This window comes from Ammospiza caudacuta, chromosome 28, assembly GCF_027887145.1.
Source record: "Ammospiza caudacuta isolate bAmmCau1 chromosome 28, bAmmCau1.pri, whole genome shotgun sequence".
Lineage (NCBI taxonomy): Eukaryota > Metazoa > Chordata > Aves > Passeriformes > Passerellidae > Ammospiza > Ammospiza caudacuta.
In genome coordinates this window covers 4,934,336-4,957,809 of record NC_080620.1, presented here as the reverse complement: position 1 = coordinate 4,957,809, position 23,474 = coordinate 4,934,336, and the positions used below count along the sequence as shown (strand labels likewise).

Sequence of the window (23,474 nt, the reverse complement as noted above, 5' to 3'; positions counted from 1 at the left end):
GAATTAAACATGCAATAATATTTCCTGGCCGGGCGAGGAGCATCCCCAGGCCACGGGGATGTGTGTGCTCCATCTCCAGCAGGGCACTGCCTCCCAACAGCAGATCCCTCTCCTCTTGCTCATCAGGGCTGCAGGAGCTTCCCAAGGCCCTGATCCTCAGCCAGGCCTTGGAGTGACTCGTCCACCTTTGGGGCACTGAGCCAAGCAGGAGCTGCTCCAACAGCAAATCTCTCCTTGGACAGGCAGAAGCCACCATATTGCACAAAATGGCTTCATTGTCACTGCACCATCTGGAGCCGCCAGGAAATTCAACTTTTTTTTGTCCCCATCAATTAGCAAAGGGAGAAATCTGCTGTCCCCTGAAAGGCAAAACTTCCAACTTTCTGCTGGGGAGCTGAGCCCCTCTCCAGCACTTTTGGGATTTATAACAGCCTGTCCCAAACCCTCTCTGCTTTTGGGAGCTGAGCCACAGCCTCCCCTCAGAATCCCAGACTGGTCTGGCTTGGAAGGGACCTTAAAGATCCTCCTGTTCCCATCCCCTGCCATAGCTCCACCAGAAGGTGGAACCACCCCAGCTCAGGCTGTTGGCAGCACTCAGGGGTTCCCACCTTGCTGGAGAGCAAGAATTTGCTGTGGTTAAATTTCCTAAAACTAGAAAAGATTAAAAACCTCCATTTTTCCATTAAAAACCGCCAACCTTTTCACCAGAAGCTGGGCATGGTGGGGATGATCCAGAGGGTGTTGGGAGCACCAGGGATGGGCACAGCCCAAGGATGGGCACAGCCCAGGGATGGGAACACCACCACTGCAGTTTTTAGGAAGGCCAGGCATGCATCTGCCTCCCAACGACTCCCAAACACACTTGGGCCAGCCAGAGGGACTAATTGACCTTCCAACCTCCCTTCTGCCGTTGCTTTCTGTGGTTTTACAACCTCTCTAAACGGCTCATTTATCCTGAGTGAATTCCTGCTGCATCCTGCTCATCAGCCAGCTGTGAGCACCTCGCCCGTGTGAGGGCAAAGCTGCTGCAGGTTCATGGATGGAGCCAGCACAGGGCAGGGAAGAAAGCAGGGGGTGGGGAGAACCCCAAACAACTCTTGCAGAAGGAATATTAATGAGAAGCATCTTAAACCCCTCAACTTCAGGGCTGTTTACTGGCCTGAATTAAGGCCAGGCCCTGCAGGTGATACCTCGTGGCCAGGCTGCTCTTGCCTGGAAGGGGTCAGTGATTCCAGCAACAAGGACACCAATTAAAGCTTTTAATGAAGCAAGCCCAGGACCTTGCAGAGCCCTGAGCAGCCTCTGCCCAGAGCTCTCTCTCTGCTAATAACCCTGGGCTGGGCTGAGCAATGGGTGCTGGGCTGCCTGAAATATTGATGGCAATCAAGGATTGCTTCTTTCCTGCCCCTAATGAAGCCCCCACACGCTCCCTGCGTGCCTGCCACAGACCAGTCTCCTCCCAGTGCCTCCAAGAGCACCAGCACAGCTCTGGAGCAGCGGGGCAGGCTGCCAGGGAGGGATTGGAGTTTGTTTTTAAAGCCTCCCCCCAGCCCTTTCCCACTACAGCCTCGGCTCGAGTTCTCTCGTTAATCTAATTGTTCTCCTAATGAAGATCTGCAATTCCTCAAACATTAATTACCAACGGCAGCAGCAGCAGCAGCAGCTGTGGAACAAGAGCTCCCTGTTCCTAATAATACGCTTCACACTTTCGCCTGCCACAGCTCAATTTAGCTTTGCGTGATTTGGCTGGGGGCAGATAAATCACATTCCAGCTATGGGGCTCAGCAGACAAACCCAGGAGGAGGCAGAGCCCTCCCCACACCCTGGGGCATGGCAGGTCCTCAGCTGGCTCCAAAAATCCCTGGGTTATTCCACCTGCAGCTCTGTCATGGTACCGTCCCCATCCTGCAGCTCTGGGCAGGTGCAAAGGGCTGGGCCAGGCAGGGAGGGAGGCAAAGGGGCTGAAAACCCATCCCCATCACATCCTCATCCTCATCCCCATTCCATTCTGTCCCATCCCATCCCATCCCATCCCATCCCCATCCTCATCCCAATTCCATTTCAATTTCCATTCCCATCCCATCCCTATCCCCATTCCTATCCCCATTCCATTCCAATCCATCCCTATCCTATCCCCATCCCAATTCCATTTCCATTTCCATTCCCATCCCATCCCCATCTCATCCTGTCCCCATCCCCATTCCATTCCCATCCCATCCCATCCCATCCCCACTCCCATTCTCACCCCATCCCCATCCCCATCCCCTCAGCAGCACAAATGCACCGGGAGGAGGTAAAAGCAGGGCAGGGAAGGAACAAACAGCTCTGGCATCAGGGATGAGTCAGGGCATGGAGGAGGACAGAGGAGGGAGAGCAAAGCTCCAGCCCATGATTTGTTTCACTCACAGTAAAATGGAGCAGAAGTGAAGGGGAAGGTTGGTGGGAATGGTGGAACTCAAGCAGGACCAAAGCTGGGGCTGACCCTGGATCCCCAAGGCCAGGATGGAAGGGCTTGGAGCAGCCTGGGACAGTGGAAATGGTCCCTGCCCATGGGATGGGGTAGAATGGTAGAATGGGATGGGGTCTAAGGTCCTGCCAAGCCAAACTACTCTGCGACCCCATGATTTTGGGGGCTGGTTGATCTATTCCACACCCCTGCTCCACCGAGATCCATAACACAGAAATGGAAAATCACTGCTCGTGTTCACTGAGGCCAGCCCCTTCCATCCCTCATCCCTCCAGCCCGAGGGCACGAGGGGCAGTGGGGAGGAAGCTGTGCCCAGGCAGAGCTGCCAGGCAGGTCCCACCTTACACAAGAGGCTCAGAACCTCTTTTGGGCTGGGAGAAGCAGCTGGAAGGAGAGCAGCCAGGAAAGGCTGTGGCAGCCCCTCTCGCCAGCACTGCACAGCCAAAAATACACAAGGGGAACAAAACAACGCGCACACACACACACAAAAAAAGCCCACAAGAGTTTTCAATGACAAAAGCAAACAAATAGATTTGTGAATAAATATTGATTTGACAGGAAGTGAGACAAACCCTTCCAAAAGCACTCTCTGGCACTGGCTCCCTCTCCCAGCACAATGAGCAGTCCTCATCGCTTCCTGGGTGCCTTTGCATGGTTGGCAGCTTCAGCTGCTCTGAAAGGTTTTGGGCTGTGGGGGTTTTTGGTGTCCCCTGTGCCTGGAGCACCTTGAGAGATCCCCAGAAATAAATGCACAGCCTGAGGAGCCAGTGCTGGGCAAAGCGAGCAGCACAATGAGCAAAAATCCCCACTATTCACCCCAATTCCTCTGCTGGGGTGACCCTTAATTCTCTCCAGCACTACAGGCCCAGCTTGGTCCAAAGGAGTGAGACAAAACTGAGTTAGGCAAAAGGAGCTGGGCTCCCTTCAGCCAAAGCTCAGGGCTGAGTCAGACCCACAGTCACAGGGGCAGGGTTTGCTCCTTCCCTCGCTTCTTCCTGACCACAACCACATCTGCACACTCCCTGATCCTCCCCAGACACACACGGGGCCCTTTCATGCTGGAGAAGCCCCAGAGCCCGGCTGCTCTGCATTGACGTGCCCATGCAGGGAATTCCAGCTCCTGGCTCCCACCACAAAGCAGGCGTGGCTGGGGGAGATGGGCACTGGTTCCTCCATGGCACCACTGGGATGCTGGGGGAGGCTCAGACCCACGGCCCTGCCCCTGCCCTGCCCTGCAGAACCTTTGTAGCACCTTGGTGAAGGTCCTGCTGAGCCCACTGTGCCTCCTGCAGCCCCCCAGAGCCACAGAGGGCCAGCAGAAAGCACCAGGACCAGCACTGCTCATATTTGGGTGTTTCCCACTCAATTGCCAGCCTTGCTCTGCTGGTGGAATCCAATGAGGGACCAAGGAGGCAGATTTCACCTGGTTCACCCCCAGAACCACCACGAGGAGATCTCAGGTCATTGAGACCTGAAGCCCTTCACAGTGCTGGGAGGAAGCAAACAAAGAAAAACCCTTTTTTGGAGGCAGGTGCAGGGGAAAAAAAAAAGGTTTTTGGTGCAGGATCCATGCTGAGATGCTCAGGCCAGAACCAGGTGTGAGCCCAGTGCCTGGGGAGCTCTGGGATGCAGCACCTCCACCTTGGCCAGGTGTATCTCCAGCCGGTGTGCCAGTGGGGATGGGATGGGAAAAGGATGAGGATGGGGATGGGAATGGGATGGGGATAGGATGGGATGGGAATGGGATGAGAATGGGGATGGGATTGAGGATGGGATGGGATGGGGATTGGGATGGGATGGGGATGGGATTGAGGATGGGATAGGATGGGATGGGGATGGGATGAGAATGGGATTGAGGATGGGATGGGATGGGGATGGGATGGGATGGGGATAGGATGGGATGGGGATGGGATGAGAATGGGATTGAGGATGGGATGGGATGGGATGGGGATTGGGATGGGATGGGGATGGGGATGAGATGGGGATGGGATGGGGATAGGAGGAGATGGGATGGGATGGAATGGGGATGGGGATGAGATGGGGATGGGATGAGATTGAGGTGGGAATGGAGATTGGGATGGGGATGAGACAAGATGGGGATGGGAATGGGAATGATATTGAGATGGGGATGGGAAAAGGATGGAGATGGGGATAGGATGGGGATGGGATAGGGATTGGGATGGGATGAGATTGAGATGGGAATGGGGATGGGGATGAGACACTGGCTGGAGATACACCTTGTCCAGGATGGAGGTGCTGCATCCCAGAGCTCCCCAGGCACTGAGCACACACGTGATTCTCGCCTGAGCACCTCAGCATGGATGCTCCAAAAAAGGGTTTTTCTTTGTTTGCTCCCTCCCAGCACAGGAACCCCAGCTCGCAGCTTTCCTGCTCATTTCGTTTTCAATGAGTGAATTAGCAGGCAGCCAGCTGACTTGAACATCCCCTTATCTCTGCACCAAGCTCGCTGCCGAGGATTTGCATAATTTTAATCTTTCCCACCAATGAGCATGAAAAAATGAGTTTTCCACTATTTTATCTCCTATTTGTGTTCAATAAACAGAGCTGGCGGCTCTGCTCCGGGGGTTCACACTGGGAACAGCGAGGAAGAGGAGGGGGAAGTTCCCATCTCCAGCACTCAGCCATGTCAAGGGTTAAACCAGAGGGGGAAGGCTCTGCCAAACTGCTCCACAAGCTGCAGCTGGAGATGGGTTTGAAACCCAAATTTCCTCATTCAATCCCAGCTGTTTTCTCCAGAGTCCCTCTCCTATCCCCCAGCTCCAGCTGTCCTTCCCATCACCAGGACCTTTGGTTTCCCTCCCAAGCAAAGAGTTTGCTGGACTCACCCCAAGTGCAAAGCTGCAGATCCCAGGAACATCAGGGCTCCAGGGATGGGGCGGGAAGAGCTTGGAAAAACGAGGTCCCACCTGGAGGAGCCTCCTTGTGCAATCACAGGAGCCATGCAAATGTGGGGACACGCGGAAAGCTGCCAACGCAGGGCTCCAGGGGTTTTGTTTTTAATTAAATGCTTTAAAAGAAAAGCACACCCCAAATATTTCAGCTTGTCTGCATTGAAATAAGGCACTAAAAAGAGAATGGTGCTGCTGCGCTCTTTAAAACGTTATTTTGGGCAGCACACAGGGGCAAGGCAGGCTTGGTGTGGATTACAGCTGGAAATCAAGGAAAGGGAAATGCAGAGAAAGCTGAGGCTCTCCCTGCTGGTTCCCACTCACAAACAGAGTGCAAGGTACAAATGTGGAAACACTTTTTAAACGTCTTTCCTCCCTATGGAGCCAAGTGCAGGTCAGGGCACACCCCAGCCAAAGGCAGGGGCACATCTCCACCACCTCCAGAAAACCCGGGCTGGCTATTGCACCCAGGTGTTGCAAAATGTGGAATATGTAAAATTCTCTTAAGTCAGAATGCTCTTTGATGTTTGGCCTTTGTATGCTTTCAAGCCTAATCAGCAAAAAAAGGGAGATTTAATCCACGAAACAGAGTAACAAACAAGCTCTAAGTGATATCCAGGTGTTAAAAAAACTAATTACTTGCTGGTAGAATTACCTTGTTAAAGTTTAGGGCTGGACATGCTCCTCATGATCTCAGAGCTAGAGGGAGGTTAACAAAGCTTGGAAAGGAGGATGTACCACTGATAATGGATGCAAAGAATGCAGAATTTACAGGCCACAAGGACATCTGGCAGCACTCCAAAGATAATGAAGGAACTAATAAAGCCAAGTCAGCAATTGTGCTGAAATCAGCTCCAAGTGGGTAAAGGGGAATTCTGGCAGGGGCAAACCACGACCACGATTTTTGTGGGCATCTCAGGGAGGGCCCAAGGGCTGGTTTGCCCCAAAATGCAGGGATTAATGGCAGTGGGGTGACTCCCAGGGCTGGTCCCCTCCTTCCTGGGACTGTGGAGCACCATGGAGAGGATGGAACATGGGGTGCAATGTTAATCCCAGCAGCTCCAAGGAGCCCATTCCTGCCTCTCCTCCCACTGATCCTGCCCCCACCACACAGCCTCTGCCACCACCCATCTGCACCCAGAGGTGCAATTACCTCTCTAGCTGTGCTTAGGAACCATGTCATCTTCCAGACCAAGAACATAATTAAAGAGTCCGAGTGCTTCGGGATGGAGACCTCGCTCCTGCCACCACTTTGATCTTCTCTAAAAATTCCCCAGCACAGCAGCCCCGTGCCAGGGCCAGCTCAGAGCCCTGCAGTGCTGGGTGTCCCGCCAAGTCAATGCCCCCAAATGCCCCAGGAAGGGTTTTCCCCCCTGGGAACCAGCCCTGCTGCCCCTGGGGTTCCCCAGGGGTCGCCTGTGCCAGGAAAGGTTAATTCAGATTTAACTCTAATGCGCTTTATCTAACCAATTTTAAAGCCTTGGGTAGGCAGACTAATTGGGAATTAAGGGGCTTTGATGAGCACTGCCCTCCCAGCAGAACCAATGTGGAGCTGCACCCAGTTCATGCCAGACAAATCCAGCTTCCAGGTGGGATGGAGAGGCACAGGGAAATGGAAAATTGCACAAGGGAATATCAGAACCCAAAGAGTTTTCCCCAGAAAAGGAGGCGGAGGGACAAGAACAATAACAGGGAGCAGGCAGAGGGAAAAGAGAAAAGCAAAACCCAACTCTGAAAGAGCCCTGGGGAAGAGCCACTCGCCCAGACTTGCTGTAATTACACTCCTACTGTGGGTACAAAGCTCCTGCCTTGGCCCTCTCATAAAGCTGCAAGAAGGGAGGTGAAAGAAATATTTTTATTTTTTTTTTAAATATATCCCGAAGGGTCAAAACAACCTTTTAACTTGTCAACTAACAAGTTCAAACAGGACTGCAAGCGCTGCTTTCCATAGCTCCCAGGGAGACACATCCAGAGCAGCAGAGCTCAGGTCCTCAAACCCTTCCAGCTTTTCTGAGAGCCAGAAAAACCAAGGTAAAGGTACTGGAAATGGACACCAAAACCACTTGGACCCCAAAACCACTTCCCAGCAGAAGCAGCAGCCTGGGCACTGGGATCCAGCACTGTGCTGGTGTTCACAGGGGTCTGACGATGAGGAAGAGATGAGGATCTGACTCCATGTTTCAGAAGGCTTGATTAATTATTTTAAGATATATATTATATTAAAACTATACTAAAAGAATAGAAGAAAAGGTTTCATCTCAGAAGGCTGGCTAAGAATAGAAAAAGAAGGAATGATAACAAAGGTTTGTGGTTCAGAGAGTCCAAGCCAGCTGACTGTGATTGGCCATTAATTAGAAACAGCCACATGAGACCAATCACAGATGCACCTGTTGCATTAACAGCAGATAATCAATGTTTACATTTTGTTCCTGAGGCCTCTCAGCTTCTCAGGAAGAAAAAATCCTAAGGAAAGTATTTTTAATGAAAAGATGTGTGTGACACAGCACAAGAACCATGAGCTGCAGCCCAGCTCCATCACCCACATCCTTCCCTGCTGCCTTCCAGCACACGAGTTTCCACATCCTTCCCTGTAATTAAACCTTCCCCTGCCAGCACAGATCCATGGCCCATTCCCTCTTCCCTTTTCCCTCTTACCTTTGCAAATGGTTCAGCCAAACCCAAGCAAATCCCCAAGAAAAACATTATTTTATTTTATTTTGGAGCCCTGCTCCATGCAAACCCAGGGCTGGCACAGCTTTAGCCTGAGCTTGTCTGGGCATTGCCCAGCAGCCAAAGCACAGATGGAGCTCCCACGAGGCAGGCAGGGAAGGAAAAGCCAAGGGACCCCACAAGTTCTGCCCTCACTTGTTGTTTTACAGGGAAATTTAAGTCTGCTTTGATATAACCTCCTCCTCCTGAGGCTGCTCAGCCCATACAGAGCCTGCAAGTAACCAGCGAGGAAACAAAAGCAGCATCCACAAAGCTTCTGGTGCTTATTTCAGTAAATCCAAACCTTCCTCAGCTCCCCTTGGCTGCCTGTGCCAGGTCTGGACACCATCCATGTCACCCCAGTGTGAAAACAGGGGCACAAAACTTCCAAAAAACTCACTTTTATCGCTTGAAGTGCTGGCCTGGGGGATGTCCTGATGGGGGTCCAGCACAGCTCAGGCTGGATGCTCCTCTTCCCTTGACTTTCAGGCTATTTTATGTGCCCAGTGCACTCCTTCCCAGCCAGAATCCACGTGAGGAAGGACCAAAGGGGTCTGGAGGTGCCCTGGTGGTGCTGAGCCCCTGCTCTGTCCCTGCAGCCCTTCAGAGCAGAGCTGTAAAATCTGGGATTGGTTTCACAGGTCTGTCCCTGGTGCATCTGTGGGGACACATGTGCAGCACAGCCCGGGACAAAGCTGATTTTCAGGTTCTGAAGCGATCAGAGGAATGCTCTGACGAGGACTTTCCTCCGCTTGGTCTCTGTGTTTTTCTTTTTTGGCTCCTTGCGCAATATTTACAAGGGGAGAAAAGGTGTCTGAAGCAGCAGCTTATAAACACAAGCATTTTTGTAAATCCTCCTCCCACTTCCAAGATTGTATCAACAAAAGAAAAGAGGAGGCAGAAAAAAAAAAAAACAACCCCAAAAACATAAATAGGAGTTTCACATTGACAGAGTCTCTTTGAACAACTTTCAAAGAGCTCCAGTACCTGTTCTCCCATTTGATTTTGGCTTTTTTCAGAATATCTACAGCGTGTTCCTCCACGTACCAAAGGAATCCACCAGCCCAGGTCCCTTTTCTGAGCTGGAAGGGAACAGCCCCGGCTCAGCAGCTCTCCCAGGACTGGCAGGGGTTTGGGCAGTCCAGGACAGCCAGAGGGAATTCCTGAATTCCGACACCACTGGAGCTTGTTGCTCTGGCCATTATTGATATTTGCCATTCCCAACTTGTGCCAACGTCAGAGCAGGAGATGGAGGCCAAGAAGAAGAAGAAGAAGGAGAAAGGCTGGACACACCCAGTTCCCTCCATCTTGCCTCCTGAACCCCCATACCCAAAACCCCAAAATCTCTTTTTCCACCCAGTGATAACTTCCCTAATATTCTACCTAAACTGTTGTGGCTTGCAGATCTTCATCTAAGGTTGGTAACTTGCTCCATGGGTCATAACCAACACCCTCAGGTGTTTTGGGCTCCTGTCAGGGTCTCTGAGCCCCCTGGCAGGGGTTTGGGCAGTCCAGGACAGACAGAGGGATGTCCTGGCTCCTGACACAGGGTGAGGAGGGAAGGGGAAAAGATCAGGACCCAGCAGTCCCAGGAAGCACTGCTGGACCAGGGTATTTCCATCACACCCCATGCCAACCCATGAGAATCAAATTCCCACTTTACCCTTCCCACGCTGCCCAAATCTCTCTGCCTCAGTTTCCTCCCCTGCTCAGTGACTAGAAGATGCTGGAGAGCTTTTTAACACCACCAAGTATCTAATTCACTGAAGATGATTAAGTGCCTTAAAGATTTCTGAAGGAGCCGCTATAGGAAGGCATTAATTTAAATATCTAGTGGCACAGAACATAATGCCAGGCAGATTTCCTTCCATTCTTTTATAACAGCTTAATAATCCTCAAAATAGTTTCATTGTTAACACTCCTGTTGTGTATTTTATTAGGGCTTTTTAAACTGCAAAGTAAGGTAAACACTCCACATTTCTCTAACACCTACCAAAGAGCTTCTGAGAGAGAATCACTTAAATCTTCACAAACGCCGTGTGGGGGGACCAGCCCTGAGCATCATCCCCTTTTCATGGAAAATCCTCTTTTCACCCAGGATCCTGGGAGGCTGCAGGGCAGCAGGAGGCTGGTTCTTCCCCCAAATTCCAGCAGTTATTGCCTCCTTTTCTGCCCACAAAAGCAGCAGCACACCTTGCTGGCAGGGCAAGGACGCAGCAAGTTATTTATCTTTTAAACCACGGAAAGCCTGAGGGTGTTAAAGCCCGTCCAGACCCACAGAAAGCAAAGTGCACATGCCCTCCCCTTGATGCCTGGCACTGCCAGGTGATGCTGGCACTGTTTGCCATCCTCTAAGCCCTGCTGCGTCCCCTGGGGAGCCCACAGCACTCGTTATCTCCATCCCAAAAAATGCAAAATGGAGCCACGGAACACCCTGAGCTGAGAGGGACCCACAGAGACCACCCAGCCCCAACCCCTGGCCCTGCTCAGCCCAACAATCCCACCCTGGGCATCCCTGGGATGTGTCCAAACACCCCTGGAGCAGAGCTGCACCAATGCTGTGGCTGGACAGGAGTGGGAGATGTTCAATTTGCAGATAAATCTCAGCTGGAGATAGGAAAAAAAAACCCAACAAACAAACAGGTTTGGTTAAAAAATAAGAAAAATGAAACAAAGTTTTCTAAGGTCTACAGCGAAAACCACCCTCCCCTCCAAGAAAATACACAGAAAGGAAAATGCAGGATCAGCCAGAGTTGCTGATGGAGAGGCCCCGGGGTATAGTCAGCTATTGAAGTTTTGCAACATAAAGCCTAAATTATTTATTATTATTATATTTTTTTTCCTAGAAAAAGAGAGGAACAAAGCATCTCCCTCCTCAAAAGTTAACAACTGTGCGACATCATCTCCACATTGTCTCCCTGTTTTATCACCACAGCACAGCGCCGAGCAGATTCCACCCCGGGGCAGGCACAAAACCACAGGGCCACGGTTTCTAATTATACCCTCTATTCTCAGGGAAATGGTTTATTTATTAGCTCTTTGAGCTTCCCTTTCATTCATCCTCAGCCCCAGTCCCGGCAGCGAGGGGCTCTCGACAAGAGGAAATTTATTAGGTTTTCTCCTTTTCTCCCTCTCCACCTTCCCTGCTCTCCCACCCAGGCTCTCCCTCCTCTCCCCACTCAGCCTCATCACTTTTAATTCAATAACTTGCAGTATAATTACTCCGTAATAACACCATTATCTTAACATTTACTCAGCAGCTGTGATCCCCTTACAGCGAGGCGAGGAGGGAGAGGAGAGGGGATGCTCTGGGGACAGCGATGGAGAGGGGCCAAAAATCCAAAATTCCCCTCCCTGGCTGAGCCAGGGAGGAAGGGGCAGTGCTGGGGGGCTGTGATATTTATACAAGATATACATTTATATAAGATATTTAAACAAACAAGGCCAGCCCCTCAATTCCATCTCCTCTCCTCAGCATCTGAACCAAGCTCTGCAGTGATGGGGAAACCTCTCAAACCCACACTGAGCTCCCAAAAAACTCCTAGAGTCAGGGAAACAGGGGCAGACAAGAGGGAAAGAGCCACTGGGGGATAGAATTGTGCTTTCTGCAGCAACAAAGAGCAGCATCTCCTGCAAAGCCCCCTCTTTAAACACAAATATCAACCACCCATCCATTATCCCAGCCACTGCTGCCTGCAAAACTGGGTTTAATTTTTACTCCAGAAACCCTGAAGAAAATGGTTTTCACATCCCACAACAGCACATCTGGTAAATAGGGTAAGAAATTCTTCTAAAGCCAGACACTAAAACTCCAATAACTTGTGCAGCAAATGAGGCAGAGAACAGCCCATTTAGTACCAGCCAAGCCCAGCTCCCAGCCTGCCTAGAAAGGCAGAATTTCACCCACAAGCTTCACCCAGGCCTGACAGGGAGCTCAGGTGTTGGCACCTCCTGCCTCCCTCGCTGTGGTTTGATTCTCTGAGATATTTAAACAAACAAGCCCACTGCATATTTAGGCAGAAATGTTCCTACACGCACCATTGAAAAAGCAAGTTACTACAGCCCCTGCTGAAGGCAGCAGGAGTTTGAAGCCTGCAAGGTGAGGTCAGGCTTGCAGAGATATCAGATCCCAAAATCACACCCGAAACTGAGCGCAAATGCCAGCGCTGAGGGAGAATTCCCACTCAGATGTGTCTGTTTCACACGCAGAGGGGTAAACACCGTTTATTTTGATCGATTATCCGTCGTGTGATGCGGAGCTGTAATTCCATCAAGCCATCAAAGCCATTCGGCAATTATATATATCACGGCAGGAACGTGCAGGAGTTTTGCCGTGTGAAACCCAAAATGGCATTTCCTCACTTTCTATTGCTGCACACTGGCTTGTTTTTTCAATAATGCACAAGGAGATTATTTTGCTTTTCAAATTTGTTTACATGCCTCTCATACCCCAATTCACTGGGTATGCCAAAGCCAGATCCCATCAGCATTAATCAGACATTTTGCGCCATCCTCCCCTCCACAGGAAATTTCCAAAGCAAGCTCAGAGTGAAACGCAGGCTGTGACGAAAATCACACCCCTGCCACCACAGCCCGGCCCCCTGGAAATGGCTGAAAATCAGCAAAACCCAGCCCTTGTGTCACTCATGTGGAAAAGGAGACTTCCCACTCGCAGGGATGCTACAGGGAGCTCTTGCCACAGCTCAGGTTTCATTATTTATAATATTATATAAACCCCGTGCTACTGAATAGCTCTTGTGCACAGACATGATTATATGTGTGTGCATTATCGTAATTAAACTCACAATAAAGGGAATCAGATGGTTCACGATGCATTATCTAGAAACTGTCGCTGAGTTTTTACACCTATTTAGTTTGAGTTCAGTAGAAGTGACAGCCCCCAGCTCTGGGACACTCCCAATGGCAGCAGCTGCTCTGCAGGCTCAGATTCCTGAACATTCCCTCCTTATTCCTCTCCTGCAGGAGCTGGGCAGAGGAAAACCCTCACAGAGCTTCCTCGAGCCCATCCTCTCCAGCCCAGAACAGGAGCAATTCCCAAAATCTGGGCAAAAAGCAGCAAATGTGGAGCCCCACTGGTGTCAGTGGGCTCAGGCTCAGCTGCAAACACATGGAAGAGAAAAATCATTCAGGATTTGCAAGAGGTGATGGCAAAATTATCCCTACCTGTGATGGGAGCAGATTTCATTTGCTCCTCTGCTCTCCCAGCCCAGCAAGGAACTGCCCAGGCAGAACTCCACTCAGCTCGCTGGGATTATTTGCCTTTGGTGGTTTTCTTTCTTTAAAGATAAAAATAAATCCAAGCACTTGGCTTGAATTGTGGGCCCTAAATCAGTACCCATAATCTGACTTTTAGAGTTTTTGGGGGAGAAAAAAAAAGGGAAAGGAAAAGCCATTCTGAGCTGTGGGCTGAAATGCCACCCAAGATAAACCAAAAAAAGCACTAAACATTGAGCCATTAAGTGAGAGAAGACTACAACTTTGATGTGACACTTGGCTGTTTGCTGGCACTGTAAACTATTGCACACTAAAAAAGTTTGTTAAATGCTCCATAAACTTTAACACATTGCTGAAACACTTTGAACTGAGGATTTTATTTGGTTATCCACAAACCACGCTTGGTTACAGGCAAGGAACAGCAAATGCAGATTTTTCTCCCAAAAAAAAAATTTCTTTCACTTGGAAACAGTGAAATGAATACAGGTAGATTTAGGAATTTGTAAGAAGGCACCCACATTTGGAATTTGTAAGATTTAGGAATTTGTAAGAAGGTCTGTGTTAGGAGAGCCAAAGCCTCACACAGGGATTGAGGGGTTTTGGGGTTCCTCTCTTTTCAGTACCCCAACCTTTACATTTTTAGGAATAACAAGTCCTGGACATCAAGCAGAGGCAGGAGAATGGTGAAGCACTAGAAGAGTTCTGCAAATCATGAGGAAAACAGCACAGTGGAGTCCACACTTCACCTTTTCTGTGGGTTTGCCTAAACTTGCACTTCCAGAGCAATTCCAGTTCTAAACCAGAGTACAGCCAAGAAGCAAAACTAATCTTAAAATAAAAATAAATCTCCAGTTTTAATATTAATGGTTATTCCTTGCCACAAATTAAAAATGTATCTTTCTCCTGACTTTGACATTTTCTTCCCCAAAGCAGGAGGGAAGGAAATCAACTCCCCAGAGTGGCAGCAAGGTGTGAAGCACAAGTCACCCACTCCCATCACCTTGAATCCACTGAAATTTCACAAATTTCACACTGGACCTGAGACACCTTCCAAAGGAATGTTTTGCCCAACAAAACTTGCTGAAAACCTTAAAATTCCCCACCTGTCTTAAGCATCACTGGCTTTGCATAAAAGCTAAAGCCGCTTTTAGCATCTTCCCTCTTCAGCCCAATGGAAAGTGTGCCCTGCTTGGGGACAGGGACGGATTTGGATCTCTCCATCCCAAAGACAGACTGGGATCGGCACCAAACCCACCTGTGCTGGCACAGGGGACACAAAGGGACAGGCACATCCTCCTGGCACAGGGGCTGCCGCAATTTCCTCGCGGTTTACAAGGAGTTGTTACGGCGGAGAAGCGCGGGCAGAATTTCATTCTGAATCACAACAGCACCCGGGGCTAAATCGCTCAGAGGATGGGATTTACACATCCCCACCTCTCAGGGCAGTGCATAAAGCAGGCTTGGGGCCATCACTCACGGGGGATATTGCTCTGGAGCTGCTGTCAGAGGTGTTTCATGGCCCACGAGCGAGCGGGAACGGCGCTCCACCCTCAGAGAGAAATGGACTCGTGGTAATGGAGTGCGATTCCTTCCCTGCAGGCACAGCCCTGCCACCATCAAACACGTCAGGCTGCAGGCTCTGGTGATTCATCGAGTCCTGCAGCACCCAAAAAGCAGAGCTTAGAGGAATTACCTGTCTGGGTGAAGCTTCTCCTTGATCCGAGCCAGCACTGCTTGGCACAGAGCTGGCACAGAGGAGAACGTGCCCATGGCTTGCTGGGCCATTCAAATATCAAATCTAGAAATGCTGGAGAATTTCTAGGTTCTCCAGCATTAAATAAAATAAATAATAAATAATAATAAAATAAAATTAAAAATTAATAAAACAAATAATAAATAATGATAACATAATAAAATAAATAATAAAAATAATAACTAATAAAATATAATAATATAGTAATAAATTTTATATAAATATATAATGTTAATAAATAATATTATATATTTATAATATATAATATATTATTATAATTCTATAATAATATAGAATATATTATATTATATACTGTACTATATACTATATAATGTATAATACATAATATATTATCTATTATCTATTGTAATAATTATATATTCATAATAATAGGAAATATTTATAAATAATATAAAATTTATATAATATATAAAATAAAAATAATAAATACAATAATAAATAATAAAATAAAATATAAATAACCACGTTTTCTCTCCTCCACACATACTCAGTGCTCCAGGAACAAGGCGTGGATGGCACCAGAGCACTCCCAGAACAGGACTCACTGCAAAACCAGAGCCCTCCTGGCTGCTGGAGCCCTTCTCCAGCAGGACAGAACCCAGCTGGGCAGCCTGGAGCTCTGCAGGTCCTTTCCAGCCCCAGCCATTGTGTGACACTGATTTTCCCTCCCTCCCCAATTCATGCTTGGGGCTCCAGCCTTCAGCTGCAGAGCAAACACCAGGTCTTGGTTAGTGACATAATCCTCTGAATCCCAGCAGCTCCCATTTCACAGGACACAGCTGTTCACTTCCCTGCACGCATTTTTGTAGTCACTTCTTCCCTCCTTCCCCCCCCTCCCCCAGATTTTTTCTGCCTTTTGCTGCTAAAGTTAAATAAACACATTTTCAGGATAAGAGTTGTAACTTTATCCCTTATTTTTCATTCCCCTGTCATCTTCAGACCAATATTTAAAGGTTTTGTGTCCTCAGAAACCTCGCAGACACCAGGTTTGCTGCACTGCCACGGCCCTTGGCCACCACTTTGTTCAACACAGAGAAGAAACCAAAATTCACACGGCAGTTCAGCACCTTGGCATTGTGCAACACGAGGAAGGACCAAAGATCCCAGAGTCCCAACACTCCTCATTTCATCTTCTGCAATACCATCCTCATCTCATCCCAACGTTCCCCCCATTGCACGCGAATTTCCTGTTCCTCCTTGCTCCCAATTTTCCCAGTTTCTGATGGAAAAGACGCAAAGAAAATCCTGAGGGTTCCAACATCCTTCCCACATGGAACAACCCCAAAAAACCACAGCCCCCCAAAAAACCACAGTCCAAAAAAAAAAAAACAAAAACCCAACCAATCCCAAAAAAACACAGCGCCCAAAAAACATAGCCCCAAAAAAACACAGCACCAAAAACCACAGTCCCAAAAAACATAGCCCCAAAAAACACAGTCCCAAAAAAAACACAGCTCCCAAAAAATCCCTAATTTCCTACTCCTTCACTGAAGGACATCAGCAGAAGGTGCCCCATGTGCCCCTCCAGAGCTGCCAATCCCCACTTGGTGACCTCAGGGACAGAGATGAACAGGGCCACGCAAAGCACCCAGATCCTGTCACGGAGCATGGGGAGAGGCTGCTGCTCGCTTCCTTAAGTAAAGGACAAAGTTTTAATTTAAGCTGATCTCCGGGGAGAGAAGAAGGTTATTGAATCCATAGGAAGCAGCAGGGAATGAACTGAGTGACCCCGAAGCCAGGCACCAGCAAGGAGGGTTCCCAAGGGTGACAAAGCTGGGGGGACACACCAGAACCAGATTTGCTGTGGATTTTTTTCATCCCCTGCTCAGGACACACACACACACACACATTTCCCTTGTGCTGCCTCCCAGAGCAAACAAATGTCATCTCTTCGGGGAAAACTGGAAAGAGTATTTTCTTCCCAACCCTTCCAGCCCCTCTGAATCCTCCCCCTCTGCAGCTTGCCCCTAATCCCCAAATTCTCTCTCTACCTGCGGGGAGAGCTGAAACCCAAGCCGTCCCCTCCCCCCAGCCCTCCAACCACACTAATCCATCAAATTCCCGGCCTTGCAGCCCACCCCCAGCCCCGACAGCAGCAATCCTGGCACCAGATGTCCACTGACAAAGGCAGAGCCGAGCATCAAAAAGCAATTGCCCATCACCCCTGTCCCGATGGGGCTCCGGGCAAAAAAAAAAAGCTGAGTTCAAAGCCCAGAGCAGCATCCCAGCATCTTTGTGCCACTCCCACCCCTCGCAGGAGGGACCACCGCCCTCTCTGGGGACAAAACTCCAACCACCTCCGAGCCCACCGAAGGGTTACAGCTCCCCTCTGGCATCAGGGATTTAAACCAGGGGTCACTGATAGAAAACAAAAGGGATTTTATTTAAAAAAAAAAAAAAAAATTAAAAAAAAAATCAAACCCTGAGCAAGACATCTGTGCAGTGTCCACACGAGGCCGAAGCTGCATTAGAAGGGACTTTGTTGGAAGAGCGCTGCTCCGCTCCCGGCACCCTCCGCGCCCTGCCAGGGCTTTGCTCTTTGCTGGCCAAACCCAGCTCCAGATTGGCCATCTGGATTATCTGGTTTAGCTAAACCTGACTGCCAGCCCGGCCTTGGAGACAGCACAGCCATCTCCAGGGACCTGCTCACAGAGAGGGGTGCAGGGAAAGATAATTTCCCCGTCACACCCTCGGTAACCTTTCAAACACACAATTTTTTTACCTTTTCTCCCTTTCCCTTCAGTTTAGTATATTGCTTCCAGTTACTACATCAGCCTCTGTCAAGTCCTGCTGGCTGTTCACTCTCCCAACCTCCACCATCATTTCACAAATGCAATTTCGAGCCTTCCCACATTTCCCCCGGAGAAGAAGAGACGTGTGGGCAGGCACAGCCTGTCCCAGCCACACAAGCTGGGCACGCCAAAGCCATCCCCAAAAATCTGTGTTAAAGGAGCCGGGATCAACACCCAGGAGAGGAACAACGCCCCGTTTCTACAGCTAATTAATTGCAGCAATCTTCCTGGCTGGCTTCTGAAAGGACTCCAGCTGATGGTTGTGAGCATCCCTCCTCCCTGCCACCCACGCTCCCTCCTCCTCCTCCTCTGCCACAAATCCGGGGGAAATTTGAACTCTCATTTTGCCTCTCACACCCAGGTTTAGTGCTGCTGCTACGGCACCATTTTATTTATGGTATTGCTTCTGCCGTTGTAACGATCCCACATAAATTCCACGTCCCAATTCCCCGACAATACTTGCTGCTATTATAATAATGATCCCATCTGAATGGCACAGGTGCCATTATCAGAAAATCTGTTTGTAATAGGGAAGCAACTGTAAAAAAAGGCATTACACCCAAATGAACTACTTAAGGATTACCATAACCAGGGGCCTTGCCTCAATTCCCTCTGCTGCTTCCTGCCTGCTCAGAAATAGATAGCAAGTCAAAATTAGCAGGTAAGTCATCCTGTGATTTGGGAGCTGGTGCTGCAAACTGAGCACTCTGTGGCTTCATCACACAAATAAAATCTACCTCCGCACAGATTTAATAAAGAATTTTTGCAATGCACTTACTGAGTGCTAAGGAGAGCACTAATCAGCACATGGAGAAATGGAAACACACCCTTACCGCCCCATAAAAGTAACCTGAAAATAGCAAGGAAGGGCAGAACAGCTCCTTTAAGAGTCCAAACTCACCCAAGTGCACGCGAGATCATGCAAAATTAGGGCAGAAGTCACTTCAGAAGTGGCATAAGAGACAAGAAAAATCAAGGTTTTGTAGAGGTGTGAGTTTCACAGACCTCAGATCTCCATCCCTGCCTCAGCCTGTGCACGTTCACAGCTCCCAGGTGCCTCCTGATTCAGGAAGTTTCACCTACCACAACAGTTATTACTCCTACAAAGGAGTTCTGGAAGGGCAGCTACTCCTTCAAAGAGAGCTTCCAACAGATGTTTTCCCACCGCCAGCACTCGAACAAACTCGGTGTCTCACACCTTCCACAGTCCCTAATTTTACCAGTCCGTTCTTCGCACCCGCAAACGCAGCATGAAATAAATTCGTACGCAACAAGATTGCGCTTCCCTGGCGCTGCAAACTCTGCCTACTCCGACGGCAAAGGAACAAAATGCAGCCAGGGTTCAAAATCTCTTCAAACAGAGGGCAGAGGATGGCTGGGGGGAAGTGGTAATGGGATGCAGTGCCTTTCATCCCCAGGTGAACCTCACACCTCAGCGCAGGTGAGCAGCCTCACCAAGCTGTTACTACACAGAAGGCAGCACGAAATGAGGATCCAGCTCTCGGCTGAGCGGTGTGTTTTGTGGAGATAAACAAAACTCCACAACTTTTGTGAAAGTTGTGAAGCCGGTGTGTTTATTACAGCGCTGGACACGTGTGGGAATTGACACGTGTACCTCTGGGGACTTCAGGTCCCTTTTCATCCCCCTCTCAAACACATATCCATGCAATTTCACAATAGGTTCATACATTTAATTTTTATGAATTTTGCGTGATATTTGCTAGTTCTTCTTTATCAGAAAGAATTCTTAGGTCAGGTTGACCTGCTCTCACAGCAGTCTCTGTCTCTCTCTATCACACTCTGTCTCCCCCACCCCCCATCTTTTATGAAAAATCCTTTCCTCAGGATTTTTCCTCCTGAGAAGCTGAGAGGCCTCAGGAACAAAATGTAAACATTGATTATCTGCTGCTGTGGAATGCAACAGGTGCATCTGTGATTGGTCTCATGTGGTTGTTTCTAATTAATGGCCAATCACAGTCAGCTGGCTTGGACAGAGAGCTGAGCCACAAACCTTTATCATTCTTTCTTTTTCTATTCCTAGCTTATCTAGCCTTCTGATGAAATCCTTTCTTCTATTCTTTTAGTATAGTTTTAATATAAAATATATAATAATAAATCAAGCCTTCTGAAACATGGAATCACATCCTCGTCTCTTCCCTCATCCTCAGACCCCTGTGAACACCACCACACCCCTCCCTTATCTCTGTCCTTCACTGAAGCAGTTTCTCTGAGCTTAGGCTTTTTGCAGTCACACTACACAGCAAACTACACACTTAAAGATGCACATTCCACCTAAATCAAAATGGATTTCTACTGGTGACACCTCTCCTCGCTTTGGGCTGGATGATTCAGCCACGGCATTTTAGCTCTGTTCACCGCCGGACCCCAGAGCTCTTCCCAGCAAGGAGCTGCGTGTTGCCATTCCCATTCTGCAGACGGGGAAGCCAGCAGATTGCCATTCCCCCAAAGGCTGTTTTTCTGGCACGCTCCTTAGAGATTAAATCTAGTGAAATAGCTTTGCCTTGCAAGAATCTGTACCCACAGGGCACTCAACAGCCAGGGTAAAGAACGTGTTTGAAACTTGCTGTGATCAAGGTTAAGAAACATAATAAAACACCGTATCCTGCTTTTCCAGCTCTTCGGGGTAATGAGGGATTTCCTCACGTATCTGCCGCAACTGTCACCTTCGCAGGAATTTAGTACTTGACACTAAATTCACTCTCTCTCTCTCTCTCTCTCCACACTGAACCTTCAGCAGGTTTATTTTGGAACCTCCACCTCCCCCAAAAAAAACCCAAAAAAACCCGATGCACATCTCTTCCAAGTCACAAAAGTATAATTGGGCCTCCTTCTCTGGTTTCAATGACTTTGATAAATCCCTGCTTTGGCTGCAGAGCGGGAGCTTTGTGGAATGGAGGGGATGTCTCACTCCCTGGGCTCTGCTCGGACTCGGCAGGAAAATTTGGAATTATTCTCCGGGAGACGCTGGCCCTCTTCCTGCGCTAGGGACCAACAACGATTTCCCGTGGAGATAAAAGGCAGCGACCCCTTCCCTGCCTCTCTCCGGGGCCGCTTTGGGAGCAGGAGGGCGAAGGAGCTCGGCTGCAATCTGGGGATGGACGGAGGAGGGGATGGAGAGGATGAAGGGGAGAGGAGGGGATGAAGGGGAGAGTAAGGAAGAGAAGGGGATGAAAGGGAGTGGAGGGGAGAGAAGGAGAGAGGAGGGGAGAGAAGGGGATGGAGAGGAGTGAAGGGGATGAAGAGGAGAGGAGGGGATGAAGGGGATGGAGAGGAGTGAAGGGGAGAGGAGGGAATGAAGGGGAGTGAAGGGATGAAGGGGATGGAGAGGAGTGAAGGGGAGAGGAGGGGATGAAGGGGATGGAGAGGAGTAAAGGTGAAAGGAGGGGATGAAGAAGATGGAGAGGAGGAGATGAAGGGCAGTGAACGGAAGAGGAGGGGAGAGGAGTGGAGTGAAGGGAAGAGCCGGGGATGAAGGGAAGTGAAGGGGAGAGGAGGGGATGAAGGGGATGAAGGGGAGTGAATGGGAGTGAAGCCTCCTCCTCCAGCCCCATCCCACCGCCCCCAGCCCCAGCCAGCCCAGCGAGGGGGCGGCAGAAGGCACCAATCCCCCTCCCGAAGGCTCCTTACGCAAATCACCGAGAGGTGCTAAACCAGCCCTGATTCACTCCGAGGCAGATTTCTCACTCCTTCCTTTTTACCCTTCAATAAACCCCGAGCAGCAGCGTGAGCCCCCAAAATGGCAGGGCTGGCTGAGCCCCACGCCAGCAAACACCGAGCTGGCTCCAGAGCAGGAAAGCGTCTCAGTGCAGGTGGTTTGTTATTCTCAGAGTCTCTTTCCAGCAGATGTTCCCCTGTACCATGTGTGGCAATCCCAGTGCACTTGAATTTGTGATTTTTCCTCCGCTAAGTGACGTTTTCAGGAAAAGGGAAATTAAAGGATAACAAGATGCAGCTATAGAAAGACAGAGCTACACAGGCTAGAGAATTCTCTCTCTCTCTCTTTTTTTTTTTTTTTTTTTTTGGAGAAGAATCATAATGTTAATGTTAGAAACCACTTTTCATATATAGCAATGATCAGCTTAATCTTTACACTTCTTTCCTTAGCTGCAGGAGAGTGTTCTCCAACAACGAACAATATAAATTTAAATTTAATTTCAACTGTTGCTATAACTGCCTCCAGTCAGACCAACTGCTGCGAATTCAAGTCAGAGCCTTGACATAAAAGTTACCTGAGTTACCCGCAACAGAAAAGTTCTTTGCTTTTGCCAAAGTGAGAAAAGAATAATAAAGGGATGAAATGTGGTAATTTCTCATGAAAGCTCCATCTACACAGTTCCCGCAGCCAAATGGAGTTTTTTTCACCCATCTATTACGTTTCTAAAATTACTCATTTCAGACAAATCTGCATCTTGAGCTTGAGCAGTAGCCTAATAGCACTAGCAAACGAGTCATGTAAAGCCGAGAAAACGAGTTATGTTCAATCCTGGGAACGGAGCACAGGAGTTGTGCAATGTTTACAGTGAATAAACTCTGCCCGTTACTCAAAGGCTGCAGCCCGTGTCCTGCCCCGAGAGCATCTCGGGCTGCCTCGAGCTCATTAAAAATAAAAGGCATTTCCAGCACGGAAAGGAAGCGTGGCACGAGGGGTAATTTGGGCAAGAGGGCGAGCTGCAGAGCCGCTCCTTTGTGCGGCCACGCTGGATGCGGCTCGAACGTTTCCTCGCTCCGCAGCAAAACGCCCCTGCGAGCCCTCGGCTGGGGGAAAAAAGGGGGAGAGGGGAGAGGAAATGGGAGAGGGATGGGCAGAGCCAGGGGAGGGGGAGAGGGACGGGGAGAGGCAAAGGGAGCGGAATTGGGAGCGGAATTCCCTCCCCAGCGCCGCCCCGCAGCCCCCCTGCCATCCCCGCTGTCCCCATTGCCCACCGCCCACCCCGGGGCCCCTCCGCCCTCCCGAGACCCCCGCCCGTGCGCGCCTAGGAGCAAACAGCTTCCCCTTGTTTAAAAAAAAAAAAACCCTTCCATTCGATAATTACATTTTCAAATCAAACCGACCGTCTCCCACTCGTCCCGGCGCTGGCGGCGTGCGGAGGCTGCGGGGCGAGGGCGGCCCGGGGACCCTCGCAGGGAGGGGGGAAGGACCCTCGGCGCAGGGAGGGACCCCCGACCCTCGGCGGAGCCCTCGGCGGCCCGGCCGGGCTGGGCGGGGCCGGGGCGGGGCCGGGGCGGGCCGGGGGCGGCGGAGGGGCCCGGCCGGGGGGACCCCGAGAGCAAAGCCGGGGGCTCCGCCACAGCCCGGTCACTGAGCGAGCCCCCGAGCCTGCACTGGGGCTCCGCCGGGCCCGCGGGGCTCTGAACCCCCGTGCCGGACCCTCTCCGACATCGCCCCCATTCCCAAAAGCTGCTCCGTCCCCCCGTGCTGGACCCTTGGGATCCTCTCAGACATCCCCCCGTTCCACAAAGCTGCTCTGTACCCCCGTGCCGGACACTCTCCGATATCCCCCTGTTCCAAAAGCTGCTCCGTCCCCCCATGCCGGACCCTTGGGACCCTCTCAGCCATCCCCCCGTTC

The 23,474-nt window shown here is 49.9% G+C and overlaps 1 protein-coding gene across 1 annotated transcript in view; it reads right to left on the bottom strand.

Annotated features, from left to right (window-relative positions):
- Positions 1–23,076, bottom strand: part of PTPRS (protein tyrosine phosphatase receptor type S) — a 128,648-nt gene extending 105,572 nt beyond the window's left edge. The window contains exon 1 of the mRNA XM_058821107.1: positions 22,941–23,076. The gene's annotated coding sequence lies outside the window, so the exon portion shown is untranslated. The remainder of the gene's footprint in view (positions 1–22,940) is intronic.
- Between the last annotated feature and the right edge of the window lie 398 nt (positions 23,077–23,474).